Below are 14,328 nucleotides of genomic sequence, written 5' to 3'. Positions count from 1 at the left end.
TTTGAACACGAATTAGATCTAACCGATAGCTGGCTTAAGTCGGTCTTGTCTGTTTTCTTATGCATCAGCTCACCTCACAATGTAAGTTGATGCAGGTTCACCTTGATCTCTAGCGAAGGTATTTGGCATTCTCTGAGTGGCTCCAGATGCACTAGGCAGCACGTTCAAATTAATATTGGCCATTCGAAACAGTTCGACAAACCGGGAAAAAGGTGCATCTCTTGAGGTTCACGACCTCACTGTTGCATATCTGAGAATGATTCATTCGTTTTTTGGACCCACAAAAAAAAAGAAAGAGAAAACCCACCAAAGCCCGCAGATCTAGATCGTCCATCGTCGTCGTGAGAGTCAAGGTTAAAAACGGTTCAGCCCTCTGCTTTGTCATTCCATCGATTGATGATATTCACGCGTATTACGAAATCGATGATGTCGTTCAACTTGGTGCCAAACGCTTAAAACGTGACCTGACCATTGCACAGCCTGCCTTCGGTCGTTAAGTGGCTCCTTAAGAGCTTGAGGAGTCGGATATCGTGTCGCAATTCCTCAGGATGAGTAGGGTGAGTCGAATTAGGGATAAATATTCGATTGTTTAAGTCATTGCAAATATGTATTAGATATGGTTTGATTATGATGGTGATCTTAAACGGGGATTTTTATACATCTGACAATTAGCGTCGGGAGACTTCAGATCCTCCCCCAAAATTGAAAATTTTATACATTTTCAGAACTTCAAAACACATGTATTTTTTCAGATTTCTAAAATTTTTATTTATCGAGATAGATTTGGTTCGATTTTATTGTAAATAAAATAAACCCATGTTTCAGAGCTATATACATACATAACTTTTCCATTAGAGTAATATTACATTATCAATATGATACTTAGATTATTAGTCGAAACTTGAAGTCAGTTTTGCTGCAAACACTCTACAAAACACGATAAAATAGTGTTTTTCAACTGCTTTGATAAGCACTTTTCTGCCATGTTACGCCGAAGTGACGCATACACCATTTATGTTTTTAGTGAATAAAAGCGATTTTCCTTTATTCGATTATCTGTTACTTTTCATAAAATATGATCTGTAGAATTTATGCTGAGATAGATGACAAATGCAGCCTTTTGAAACACAACTCTTCATTTTGCGTAATACTCGTACAATTGCTATAAATGGATATGCGCCAGTTCAACGTATAAACGTAAGTTTTGATTTGATGATTCTCCGTCGGAGTGATGTTTATCCTTAGTCCTGTCGTGCAATTGGAACAAATTTCGTTCTACAGTTGGCCAGTGCGTTGGATCTTCTTAAATTGTGGTGAGGAAGAATATTTGAGTGATGCTATCGGAGAAATTTCTCAAGGTATGTAATTCTTTGTACTTATTAGGACCGGGAATGAAAAAAAATTGTCTGATTTGTAGATGACTCATTTTTTTATACATTGGATTTGAAGGAAAATTGACATAGGTGAATTAGGCGGAAACTTCTTTGTTCGAGACTCCTTTTTTCTGAGGAAGGAGGGAGGGGGCTTCTCTTTTTTATTTTAAACAGATTGTCATATTAAAATATGTTTTTTTCCAAATCTGAGGAATGTCGCTTGTAAATTATACGGGTTATTGAAATTGTTCTGTATCACTTCCAAAAACGCATGGGTATTCGCCACTTCAGCGTATAAATCGCACTTTGGGCGATTGGTTTTTCTCGATTTTCTCAAAAACTGTTGATATTGCCTAATTTGATGAAAGTATTCCAAAGTTCATAGGAAAACGCACACAATAGCGTCAACAAGTCAAAATCGAGAAAACTGGATATTCGTCACTTCGTCATATCACAGCAGTATGACCCATGGCCGTAGGAACGGTGGGGGGGGATTTGGAGGTTAAACCCTCCCCCCATGAGGATCCAAAAAAGCAAGCGAGGTATTCTATTTAACATTTATTTTAAATTCATAATCCAATTATGATAATAGAGAAAGGTTATTGAAGAGTGACAATCTGGACTAAAAACTAATGCCAAAAACTCAAAAACCCATCCCAAGTTTTAAATTCTGCTACAATTTTTCAAAATTTTCTCACTTCTTCATGGAATAAGGTTACCAGAATTTTTACAGTACGTATCTGGGCCGGACAAATCCGAGCTGTTTTATATAAAAACCTGCAAAATCCGGGTGTTTGATTTCAAAATTGTCGACCAAAATCCGGGAATATCCTGGCAATTCTGTTCAGAACCTAGGAATTACTCATCAAAAATCAAGAAAGAAAACAATTCATGATTCTTTTTTTTTTACTTGCTTCAAAAATTTTGGACGCATAAATCAAAATAAATTTTCAATACAAATTGATTAAAATGCTGATTTGGAAATAAGATTCGGAAATCGTAATTTTGTACATTTCAGAAATCGTATCGAAAATTCGGAAACAGATTCAAAAATCAATTTTCGAATTCAGGTTCAGAATTCAGATTGAAAATTCAGAAAAAGATTTGGCTTGTGAATAAGTTTGTCAATCAACATAAAATTGTTGAGGAATTCAAGAGAATATGAACTTAAATATTTTCTTGTCAATTCAATTTCCAGTTTTAATTTTTTGTATCAAAATAAGTTTGTACAAATTACAAATATAAAGTAGAATTTGAGTTGATTTTTTTAAGTTTTGTTTTATGCAAAATATTATAAATTATTTTTTTGAAAATCATCCTCAGGTTTATAAATATGGAATTGATTCTTTATGAACATATATTTGAAAGAAAAGAAAGAAACTGTCAAAGAAACATGTACCTGATCTTCACCTAAAAAATCTGCACAATATTCTATACTTTCCTGGTGTTTTTTAACTTTTTTTTATATTGTAGTTTTTTTAAAGCCAAATTTAAGATTAAAATAATAAATTTGAAAACTTGAAGCATCAAGCAAATTTAATCCGAAAATGTTTTATCTCGTACTGTTTATTTGAATATTTTTATTTATTTTCATCAACGATTAGAATCTTGGAACTTGCTGAAAAGTTTGGAAGATTGGGCTTGTTTGATTTGAGTATAGAATAAGCTTTTTAAGAAATTGAAGGCTACCCTAAAAAAATTATTTTATGCTCAAATCAAATAACTTTGATCTACCAGACTTGAACAAATTCATAAATTTTAACCATCAATGAAAGCAAATTCCATATTTTGTTTTGAAACTTTTCATTATAAAAAAATAAGGACCACTTTTCTATAGTTACTACGAAAACTATTAATGAGTACTGAAAAATGAATAATCATATATGTAGCTTCAAACATATTTTAATTATTTTTTTTTGTTCGTTCTCGTTGGGAAAAATATCATAGGTAAAAATCAGCCACCAAAACCCCCCTCCCATGAGTCCGTTCTTTCTACGGCCTTGGTAAGACCCTTAAACTTTGTGTTTTTATGTTGATGTTATGTATTTTTATCCTCTACCGTATAATTTGCTTGCTTAGAAATTCAAGATTCTTTATGTTTTCTTCATTCCACTTCCTTCACTTTTGAAATTTTATTTTTAGTTTTCATAAAGTTGTGTTCAAAATTGCCTCGTGTTCATAATTACTCCACTTAGCCCTACATATAATCTTAAATCATTTTCAGCATAAATTAGAAACAAATATTTTAAAATGAGAACTGCAACTGGCGTTTGAAATTTCAATACAAAGATGATTGCATCTTATTTAGTGTAACTGGATCTTTAAAATTTTTTAAGATCTGAAATTTACACTTTTGTTGTAAGTTTCATGAGTTCTCTAATTATACCAAAATGCATGATTTTATGGTATGGAATCTCCACCTTCTATTCTTTTTAAGTGGAGAGGGCTCACGAACTTCCATTAAAACATTGTTGGTATATAAGTAATGTCACTTACCGCATGTGACTCCATTTGTTGGATAATATTATGAAAAAAAAACGTGTCTCCTCCAAACCCAGACCCCCCCCCCCTCATACCCATTTTTTTTGTTTCCAAAAACCCTCTCATAGTAAATATGATCCCATCAGATGATAAGTTCTAAAGCGATACATCAAAATTATATGGAATCCCCTCCTTTCCTCTCCTTCCTGCAAGGCGGAAGGTTTTATAACAATCTTAGAAACATATCTCGTACCCAAACAACTTCCCATGCCAAATTTGACTCCATTTGCTTGATTAATACTTAAATTATGCCAATAAAATTGTATTAGGGCCCCTCCCACTATCGTACTCATTGGAAGGAGTAGAGTGCCTGAATTAAAAATAGAACCATTTCTCGTGCCCTAATCCGTTTCTATGTGAAATTTAATTTCATTTCTTTGATAAGTTCTCGAGTTATGTAAAGAATTGTATCATCGCCTTCTATATCCTCAACTGAAGAATGGAGGGATTTTTAATAATTATTCAGGAAGGAGGGAGTGGTACCACTGACATGACACTTAGAAAAAAAATCCGATCATTTTCTGAATAAGTTTGCCACCTATCGTCGGTATTGCGAATTTTTGACAAAAAATTTCCTGTAGGAGAAGTTTATTATCTAGTACGATCAGGCGCGGTCCTATGGGGGGGGGGGGGTGATCGGGGTGATCACCCCCCCCCCCCCCAAGCGGCAAAGAACTGTTACGAAATACTCGCAAACGCTGGATTTTATTCAAAAACTATGAACTTTTCCTAGCAGGTGTACTTTCGATTTCTCAAATTTTTCCACTCCGTGGGGGTGTTTCTTCAATAAAAGAATTTATAATTCACTTAATAACTTAAAATTGAAAAACTAAAACATCTGTAACTTGAAATTCTCTGGAACGAATTTCACCAAATAACTTTTGTTGAGGTACTTACAGCGTTGAATTACAATTTGCTCACGATATACGCTACCGGCCAAAAGTTTGGGTTCACCCCCTCAAAAACAAGATAATTTATTTGGTCATATCTTAGTCATCTTATGACTTATTGCATTTCTTTTGATCTCATTCTAAAGTCGATGATTGAAACCTTTTTCCTATGTTGTTGGCAAAATGTTTATGTTAACTTAATATGACCTAAACTTGGCTTAAAGTTGGAAAATTTCCAAAAAAAATCGCACTTTATATTTCAACCCGATCAGTTCAAGGTCGGTTGGACCGAATTTAAAAATTCATGCTGCATTTGAATCTTTTTCATAAATGTCAAAACTCTGTCATCAAACAACGTATCGCTAATCTATATTTAATTTATATTTAATGGTCATGAGTTGTTTTCGCTTTTTGGATATTTAGTGAAAATGTTTTTTCAGTCTAACTTCGTTAAAACTTTGATAGTTTGATTATTTTTTGATAATGTTCACCAAATAGTCGGTATTTTCAATAAATACCTTCAAAATTGTTTCGACCATAACATTATTATCTTACGAGTTATTGCAGATCTGTTTGGCTCCATGTTTGATGGACCAACATATCTCGATCCTTTTAAGAAGAAAAATAGACTTGAGCTCTTAAATGTTAAATTGCCTTTGGGGCAGTTCAGAAACCACGTGGACAGAAAAATGAGATTTTTACCCCTTTCTCCTTCTCCATGCACAACAGTGGACATTTAGCAGTCCCTATCCCCCTTCCCCAGATGTTAACTTGGACAGATTCGAATTTTATTGCCTACATCTAATACTACATTTCCATTTCTTGATTTATTTTTCATTGCAAGCTCCGATTTTTATAAATTACAACTCAATTTGAGATTCTCAAAAGATCATATTTTTCGAATTAAAGATATCGAAACTGTCAAGACAATTTAAATTAAATGGATACATTTAAATTTCAGATTTTTTTTGTTAAATATTTTATTATTTTGGAACTTTTTTGAAAAAAAAGATCATTGATTGTATTTGCCTCGACGTAGCAAAAATGATCGATTTTGATTTAGGGATTTAAAAAGATTCTTCATAACTCAAACTATATTTGGTAATTTTTCAGATATTTACAATTTTAATTTACATACTTTTCCGTTTGAAAAAGAAATAAAAATTTTAGATTAATATTTGGAAAATGGCCAAATACATCAAACACTGTGTTTTCTCAAAATAAGACACTTTTTTTTAAGTAAATCATTGATTTTTCTCTCTAAGGTTTATTTACTGTCATATTTTACGTCTTTCATATTAGCTTTTATGCACTTATACCTCTTTGGTTGAAGGGCTTCATATATTTTGAGCCGTTATCATAATTAAACAATTTTAATAATGATCAATAGTTTTTATAAAAAATCCATCCTTTAATTTAAAACTTTGAAAATTAAGTTAATTAAGTAAGAAATGGTCACGACAACTATGAGGATTTCATGGTAATAAATAGTTACATTAAAAATGAGAAACTTAGATTATTGGTTGAAACTTGAAACCAGTTATGCTTCAAATTCTATACAAAGCACAAAAATAGTGTTTTTCGCCTGCTTTGATTAGCACTTTTGCTCCAAAGCTGTAAGAGGCTTGCGTAACCTGTATGTGAGCGCAGTTGTTCACGCGTTGTTTGTTTTCTATGCAAAGAGAGAAATATATTTTCATCAATTCTTTCATCATTTTTAAAATATAAAAAACAATGCTATTTTTTGCAGAATACTCTTTTCACCAAATACTTGAAAAGGGCCAGTAGTCGGTATTCGGCTGTTCGCACTATTTCGTACATCCTTAATAATATCTATTCATTTTTCGAAAAAAATCTGAAAATACTACTTCTGAAACTAGAGGTGGTGGATAAAATCTTAAATCGAGATTAGAAATTTATTTCCAAAACCAGTTCTTAAAGCATATGCTCCAAAAACTTACCTATATTTTATTTTTTCCCAGGTGAGATAAAACTATTCTGTCATCCCCGACTATTTTCTCGGAAACACGACGATCGCTCAAGCTGAACATTCGGAAGACATTTTTCTAATTTTTGATCAACGGCTGGATTTCTGAATTCACACCAATTATTTTCGCAGATATATAATATTTCAAAATTTGAGTAAAAATCCAGCTTAATAATTTAGGTTAAAAAATCCACTCTGAATCTGGAAGTTTGGTTATTTCAATTGCGATTGATTATGAATTTTCACTGAAATATTGAAATAGTATTAACTTTCAGACTAACTTTTTTTTTGAAAATATTGAGAGCATGATAAAAACATACGACTTTTCACTTTTTTCATAAATAATTCGTTGCAAATAAGTTACTTTTTCTTTGGATTCAGTTCCAACAAAATTAAAAATCTAGTATGAGAGCTTGAAATGCAAGAAAAAAATTAAGTTCCAAAAGTGTCATCCCTAAGAATATGATTTTGATGATCTTATTTTAGAATTAAATTTATGTTTAAAAACTGAAGAATTTGAACAAGAATTAATAATAATTCGATACTTTTGAACAACGCTTAAGCAAAATACTTCAGAAATTTAATTAAATATTTAGTTTTTAATTCAGGGCAATTATTAAAGAACACATTTTTTCAAATAATTGTTTTGAAATTGTTGCATAATGAGATCCATTAAAATTTTGGTGAGGGTCTTACCCTGATATGAAGATTTCCTGTCAAAATATTGTGGATAACTTGAAGATTTTTTTTTTTACATTTTCTTCTACGAAAATGTGTGTTGATTTTCATTTGTGAAATGGCATTTATATCAAAAAAATCTTTAAAGAATTCTTAAAGTTGTAATTTTAATACTGTTAAATGTAAAAATTATGAAAATTATCATTTTATCAACACTTTTTTCACAATGAACCTCAAAGATTCGCAGATCGATTTATAAAAAGATATCAAAATAAGTATATTTAGGAAATTTGGTTAAAGTTTTCACTATTTTTCTTTAATTTCAAATTTTTCAAATTACAAACCTACAAAATATAAGTCTTATTTGAAACTGCCAAGCCCCAGCACACACCCCCCCCTACCCCCCCCCCCCCCCCTAAAACATTCTCCACTTTGTTTCTCTGTTTTTTCGCCAGATATCTACGATCCTTCTTATTGACTGATTTTTGGAAATTTAAAATTTAGAAAATCACCCCCCCCAAGAGCCAACTCTAGGACCGCCCCTGAGTACGATTGTATCGTCGAATTTGCTTATTTTTTTATAAGTTGAGCAACTGGGATAGCATTTCATCAAAAGCGATCGATGCGTACTCTGGAATCGATATTGCGTACTGCTGGAAATATTATCCAACAAATGAAATCGATAATCCAGTCAGTATGGTCTGTGGTGGTGCCATATATCAATAGAAACCGTTTTTTGTTTTCAAATATCCTTCCATGATTTTTTTTCATATACTCTAATTGTTCTTGAAATAAGCAATAAAAATCGTATTGACAGTCTAACTTCTCCCTTTCTGTCTTTCCAATGGAAGAAGTGAGGGTTCTCAAATAAACATAGAAATATTCCTTGTGCTCAAATAACATCCCATGCCAAATGCTCGATTCCAATTACTTCAACACTTTTCGAGTAATGTAAACAATTGTACAGGAACCCTCCTCTCTGTTCTATTTCCTTACTGGAGAGAGTGAGGGGTCTCCAATGATCATAGAAATATTTTTCGTATCCAAATAATCTACCATGCCATGTTTGGTACAATTTTCTTGATCAGTTCTCGAGTTATGCAAACATTTGTTTTTTGTTTGGAAGACCCCCTCCCACCTTTCTGTTAGGGGGAGGGGTCTCAAACTATAATAGGAACCTTCCCGGCTTCCAATACCCCCACCTGCCAAGTTTCATGTAAATCGGTTCAGTAGTTTCAAAGTCTTTAGGGAACAAAAAGACATACAGACAGACAGAAATCCATTTATATACATACAGATAAAATTTTCAAATTGTCACTTCTGATATAACATGCTTTCAAAAAATGTTGGTTATAATTTATATGGTCTTCAGACACCAATCTCAGAGTAAAATTTTCCCTTAAAATGAGTTATTTTTATTAACGGTAACTAATCTTCAAGAAAAAAAATAATAGAAAAAACTTTTTTTTAAAAGACCACAATTGATCATTTGAATAGTTCCTAAAAAAACATATGTTTCTGCTCTAAAATATTTTTTTCAATTTAGAATTGAATTTAAAAAAAAAAATGCATTATAAGTAGCTTTAACTACATTTGATCAAAATTTTCATGATTAACATGATTTATGAGCGAAATATTGGAAAAAAGCAGCAAGGTGGTCCAAAATATGTACCCGGTCCAAAATAAGTCCGTTATCCTACGCGGTCCCTCACATTTTGAATTTAATAACAAATTATTTATCATAAGGTACCAGTTTGCCTGGTTTCATCTGGGTTTGCCCGGATAATTAACTCACAATTTAAAAAAAAAGTCCGGTCCTTTGAGTAGCCCGGTTTTGACCGGATGTATTCAGTTCATTTACCAAATCAAACAAACCAAACCAATTGTGTTGTAAAAAAATTATGTTTGCGTTCAAAACAAAACTTTTTGAGCTAGAATAATAAAAACAAACAATCATGAAAGGTTTTTTTCGAAGCCTAAAGTACGATTCAAAGTTTACTGATAAGTTTTGATGAAGAACATTTTTTTCTTCAAGAGTTGTATTTTAATTTAGCTGAATTATTCCTGAGTTTTGACCAAGTTTACTCGGATATTTCCTGGATTTTTGGTCAACTTTTTTGAAATCGAATGGCCGGATTTTCCCAGGTTTTAGTTTTAATAGCCCGGATTTGTCTGGCCCGGATACGTGCTGAAAAAATATCTGGCAACCTTAATTTATCAGCCCGAGTTGGTATACATATATCATTTGATGCTTCATTCCATTAGCATTATTTGTTAAGGAACGACAAAGACTTACAGATCAAATTTCCTCGAAACGAATATTTTCCAAAAACCTTTTAGTGTTCAAACCCTCCTGATTATTAAGATAAATGATGGATTTGTAGAATGCATGATTTATAAGTCGAGATATTGCTCATTAGCTTTAATAAAAAAAAACTATGTCGTTGTGTTATTGAGTCATTGCGCAATCTCTCGTTAGAGTCGGATTTTGTTACCCTACACCAGCATCTATTCTGTCATAGTCATAGTCACAGTTCAACGTAGCCACAGGTCAAAATTTGATTTCTTACACTTATCCATATACGATCCATTTGTAACACCGTATCCGTTCTTCTCAACACTGTCAGTTTTATTCAAATAAAATTTGCATTGGTTAAAGTTTTCCAAAGTTACTGCCAAAGTAGTGCTGAAAGTATTGCACCACAGAATTTCTGATTTTTACTATTGCTTGTTTAACCGACTTTAGACGGGTTTTGTGTTCTACAAATTGAATGAATTTAATTTTTTTTCATCAATACGGTTTCTGTACAACAAAAATTGTTTTTCATCACAAAACTCAGGTCCAGTGAGTTTATCAGGGAGAAAAAAAATGGATTTAAGAGCTTTAAACTGAAATTGATGTTTTCATAATCTTTGTTTTAGATCTAAATATTTAGATTAGATCTTTTCATGATTACAGCAAAACAATTTTAAGCCTTTGCCCGTTGAAATGTCCAAAAATTTCAATTTTGAACTCATATTGTTAGTTTTTGAATCGAAGTTTGTACTGAATTTCAATTTAAAATTAGGTATGATAGTCTTTTGCATTCAATTTCTGTAGCTAAATCATTGTTCCGAATGCTGCGCAAGTCTATTGAGAAATAACTTACAATACAGAATCAAAATGTAAATTTCCTTTAAGTTTAAACACCCGTCCCGAAATGTTTACATACTGATTAACTTTAGCAAAAAGGTTTTTTTGTAAAATAATATGACTACATATAAAAAAAAATTGTGACACACCCTTCCCCACTGAAACAGGATTCTTTGCACGAAATCGATAGTTGCGTTGAAAATAAAAGTACAAGACCACATCTCTCAAACTGTATTCCTCGGAATAATTTATATTCCTCAAGTATGGAACAACATTTTAAAAAAATAAAGCAATCCATCCAAAGCAAGAACAGAGTGCATCATGCAGTGCAGCTGGCTGGACTTTGTCAGATTTCGGCCGACGACGACGGTTTTTGGATCGATGTCGCTAGAGGCAAGATCACCCTAAAGATTTACCAAAACGACAAGGATTAAGTCATTTTTGTGTGGGCGATGATTATTGGGATTTCATCGATCGAGTCCGGTGGATGGATTTTTATTTTTCTCCGGATATTTTTTTCTGTTTCGATCAACCACTTCAAAGTTGTTAACATGTGCATTTCGGCAGGTTAATGATGATCAAATTGGTTCGCCGGCATTGTGAGCTCATTTCTTTCAAGTTTGGGAACCTTAAGTCATTTGACATGGCATCGTTGGCATTTGTGTTCCAAAATATTTGATGAAGGATGCTGTACAAAATTTAAAAATAACCTGGTTCACAAATAAGAACTTAAGATTCGTTGGAGTCTATTCATTATTCGAGACAAACATATGTAGATGCAATAGATGTAACCAAATGAGCAATTGCTGTAGTTAGGATGCTAATCAAGATGATAGGAATCTCAACTCCTACATCAGAAACCATAACGCACCGAAGTATGAAGCAAAAATGTGCTGCACTGTTTTAGGCATCATAGAGATATTTTAATCTAATGATAGAAATCTAAGCACATGGAGCAACTTCTACTGCAGGTCTAAAAAGGTGAACTCGATGAACCATCGAATGTTACAACTTAATCTGCGCTGCTACTTTTGACTCGGAAATTCTTTCAGCTTCACGGTAACCCTTAATGCGTGAGTTTTTATACGAGAAGAGAATCTTAAACATACTATCAGGCTCAAATTTGAGTTCTAGAAACTGATTACTATAACTAAAAAAAGCTGATAATTAATATTAATTTTTTTTGAATTCCGCAACCCAAACTTTGATTAATTTTTCAACCTTAAATTTTTATCACTTATTGACGCAAATTTAGCGTCTATTTGTAAGGGGTGATAATTTTTTTCAATGTATTTTTTTTTTGCTTCGTAAAAGTTCGATATATTAATATTTCAAGTTACAGTAGGAGAGAGTGGGATATCGTGGGGAAACGTGGGTAATTCTAAATATCCGAGATGGATGTGTTTTGAGATTTTTTATTCTACTAGCTTAAATAAATTTACTTACATAATAAAACAAGCACCAGCAAATTGTATCGGTGGGAAATCTAAACATCAAAACAAAAATATACTTATATGCTTATGATTTCAGTTTTGTCTTTCTTTTTCACATGAAAAAGGAACTTTCCATGAACTATCAATAAGTCACTCATACGCAACCGATTTGCAAATCATAGCTTGAGGGAAAGCATGGGCCACCTATATTTTTATGTTTTTATAAGTAATGTTTTTGTAAAGTTTTGCATGCCTAATGAAGAGATATGAAAAATATTCTGTCAATTTTATTGAATGCGTTAGAAACTATCTTTCTGAATCTTATATAAGGATTTTAGCTAAAACGTTTGGGAGCCAAATTTTTGGAACTATTTGATCATACACAACTCTCTTTCTTTTACTCACCTGAAATTGCTTTGAAAAAACTAAATAAATTATGAAAATTTGCATTTTTTTGTTCATTTTGGATTTTGTAGACTACAATTCCCCACTATTGCAAAATGCAAAAAGTACTTGTTTTTGAACAACTGGAACTCGAGAAAATAAATTTATTGAAAAATGAATAAAATTGCCTCAAAGGTGAATCAGCCTGTGGCTGAAAACCTTTGAAATAAAGAAAACCATGCCAGATATCTTTTCCATTTTATCTTTTACAGTGAAAATGTTATGGAGCAAAGAAAAAAAGTGGCCCACAAAACTCCACTCAGCCCTTCTGAAAAAGTAAATTTTGATCACCATGAAAGCATGAATATAATACTACAATGACTTGCATATGTATCAAAGATGGAATATTTTAACAGATTCCAACATCGTAGAGAAATTTGGCTATAAATAGACATATTATTTGCCTCATTTGACTGGCAGAGTAGCATTGTAAGAATCGTTCTTCACTGGATATGATCCATAATAACTCATTTCAGCCAAATCTAGTAAACGAAAAAATTTTGCACTAACTGTCTACAGGACTTGAAGGGCGATAAAAGAGATGCACATATAGTGCGGATCAAGCCAGGCAAGTTCAAGGCCAAAAATCAAAAAAAAGTGTTTCAAAAATAGGTACAGGTAGGCCTTTGTTAGTTATTGACTTTAAACTTGACTTATAATAATCACAAAAATATTTTTAGCAACCGTTTTAACCATTTCCAAGCACACCATTATCAATATTTTAAATGTAGGACAATATTTGTTCTATTGAAAAAACTTTAAAACATTTTTTTTGAAAATCCATCGAACATCATTTTTTTATATACTAGTTGTTCCCGTATGCACTTCGTTTCGCTGTCAACTATTAAGATTTCATAAAATACGATGATGTTTTTCAAACAAAATAAAATTTCGATATTCCTTATACTGAATAAAAAATACCTTTGCAGTAAGACAATTCTTTTTAAAGAGTTAAAAACCCACCTTCATGAACGACGTAACTGTTTTTTTTCCAAATCCCGTTTTTCAATTCGCATTTAGCTTTTTTGTTGCATGATATAAACTGAAAACTCATAAGTAACAATAAACACTGTGCACAAATTTCCACATCGATCCAATACATTCTGATATTTGTTTACAAAAACAGTGAACAGTGCAGGATCCCTAGTCCTAAACTTTTAACTCATTATTCCATAATAGGAATCGATTGGTCTTACTTTAAAACTCTCAAGCGCCATTTTTACATCGATAACAATGCCCGTCTTTCAAATTTCACATGCGCAAATTTTTCATATCAATCAAATGTACAATAACGTCATTATCACAAAAACAATAAACAAACAAAAAAAATTGATACCTGAAATCGATTACCAGTTCTTGAATATTTCCGTGTGCAAATATTCATCTCAGTTCAATGTATTAATTCGTTAACGACTGAATAAGAATACGAAATATTAATATGATTCTTGGAAAATTGTAATTAAGCCTGTTGGAAAATTTATCGTTAATTGAGAAAAAGTGAAATAAAAATTAATTTTTATAAATGTTCATCTAATTATGAGTTATGTTGAATAATTATTTTAATTTATAATTATTTATTAAACATAATTATTAATAATTAATATATTATTTTGGAAAGAGTTGCATGAAAATCTAAAATTAAAAGCGACGTATTCGATTCGGCATCGGCAAGAAAAAAAATGGTTCTTAATTCCGTTTAATAGCAAGATAGTGCTGCCAACTATGACTTGAAACTGGGAAAATAATGTTTGAATGTTTTAAAACATTAGTATTTTTTATTGAGAAGCCTGTTTTTTGGATTCAAATTCAGCCTATAGAATCTATGTTTCGTTACTTTACTTCATTTTAA

Source organism: Uranotaenia lowii, chromosome 3 (genome assembly GCF_029784155.1).
Source record: "Uranotaenia lowii strain MFRU-FL chromosome 3, ASM2978415v1, whole genome shotgun sequence".
Classification (NCBI taxonomy): domain Eukaryota; kingdom Metazoa; phylum Arthropoda; class Insecta; order Diptera; family Culicidae; genus Uranotaenia; species Uranotaenia lowii.
The sequence above is the reverse complement of the archived record's forward strand: the minus strand, read 5'-3'. Positions refer to the sequence as shown.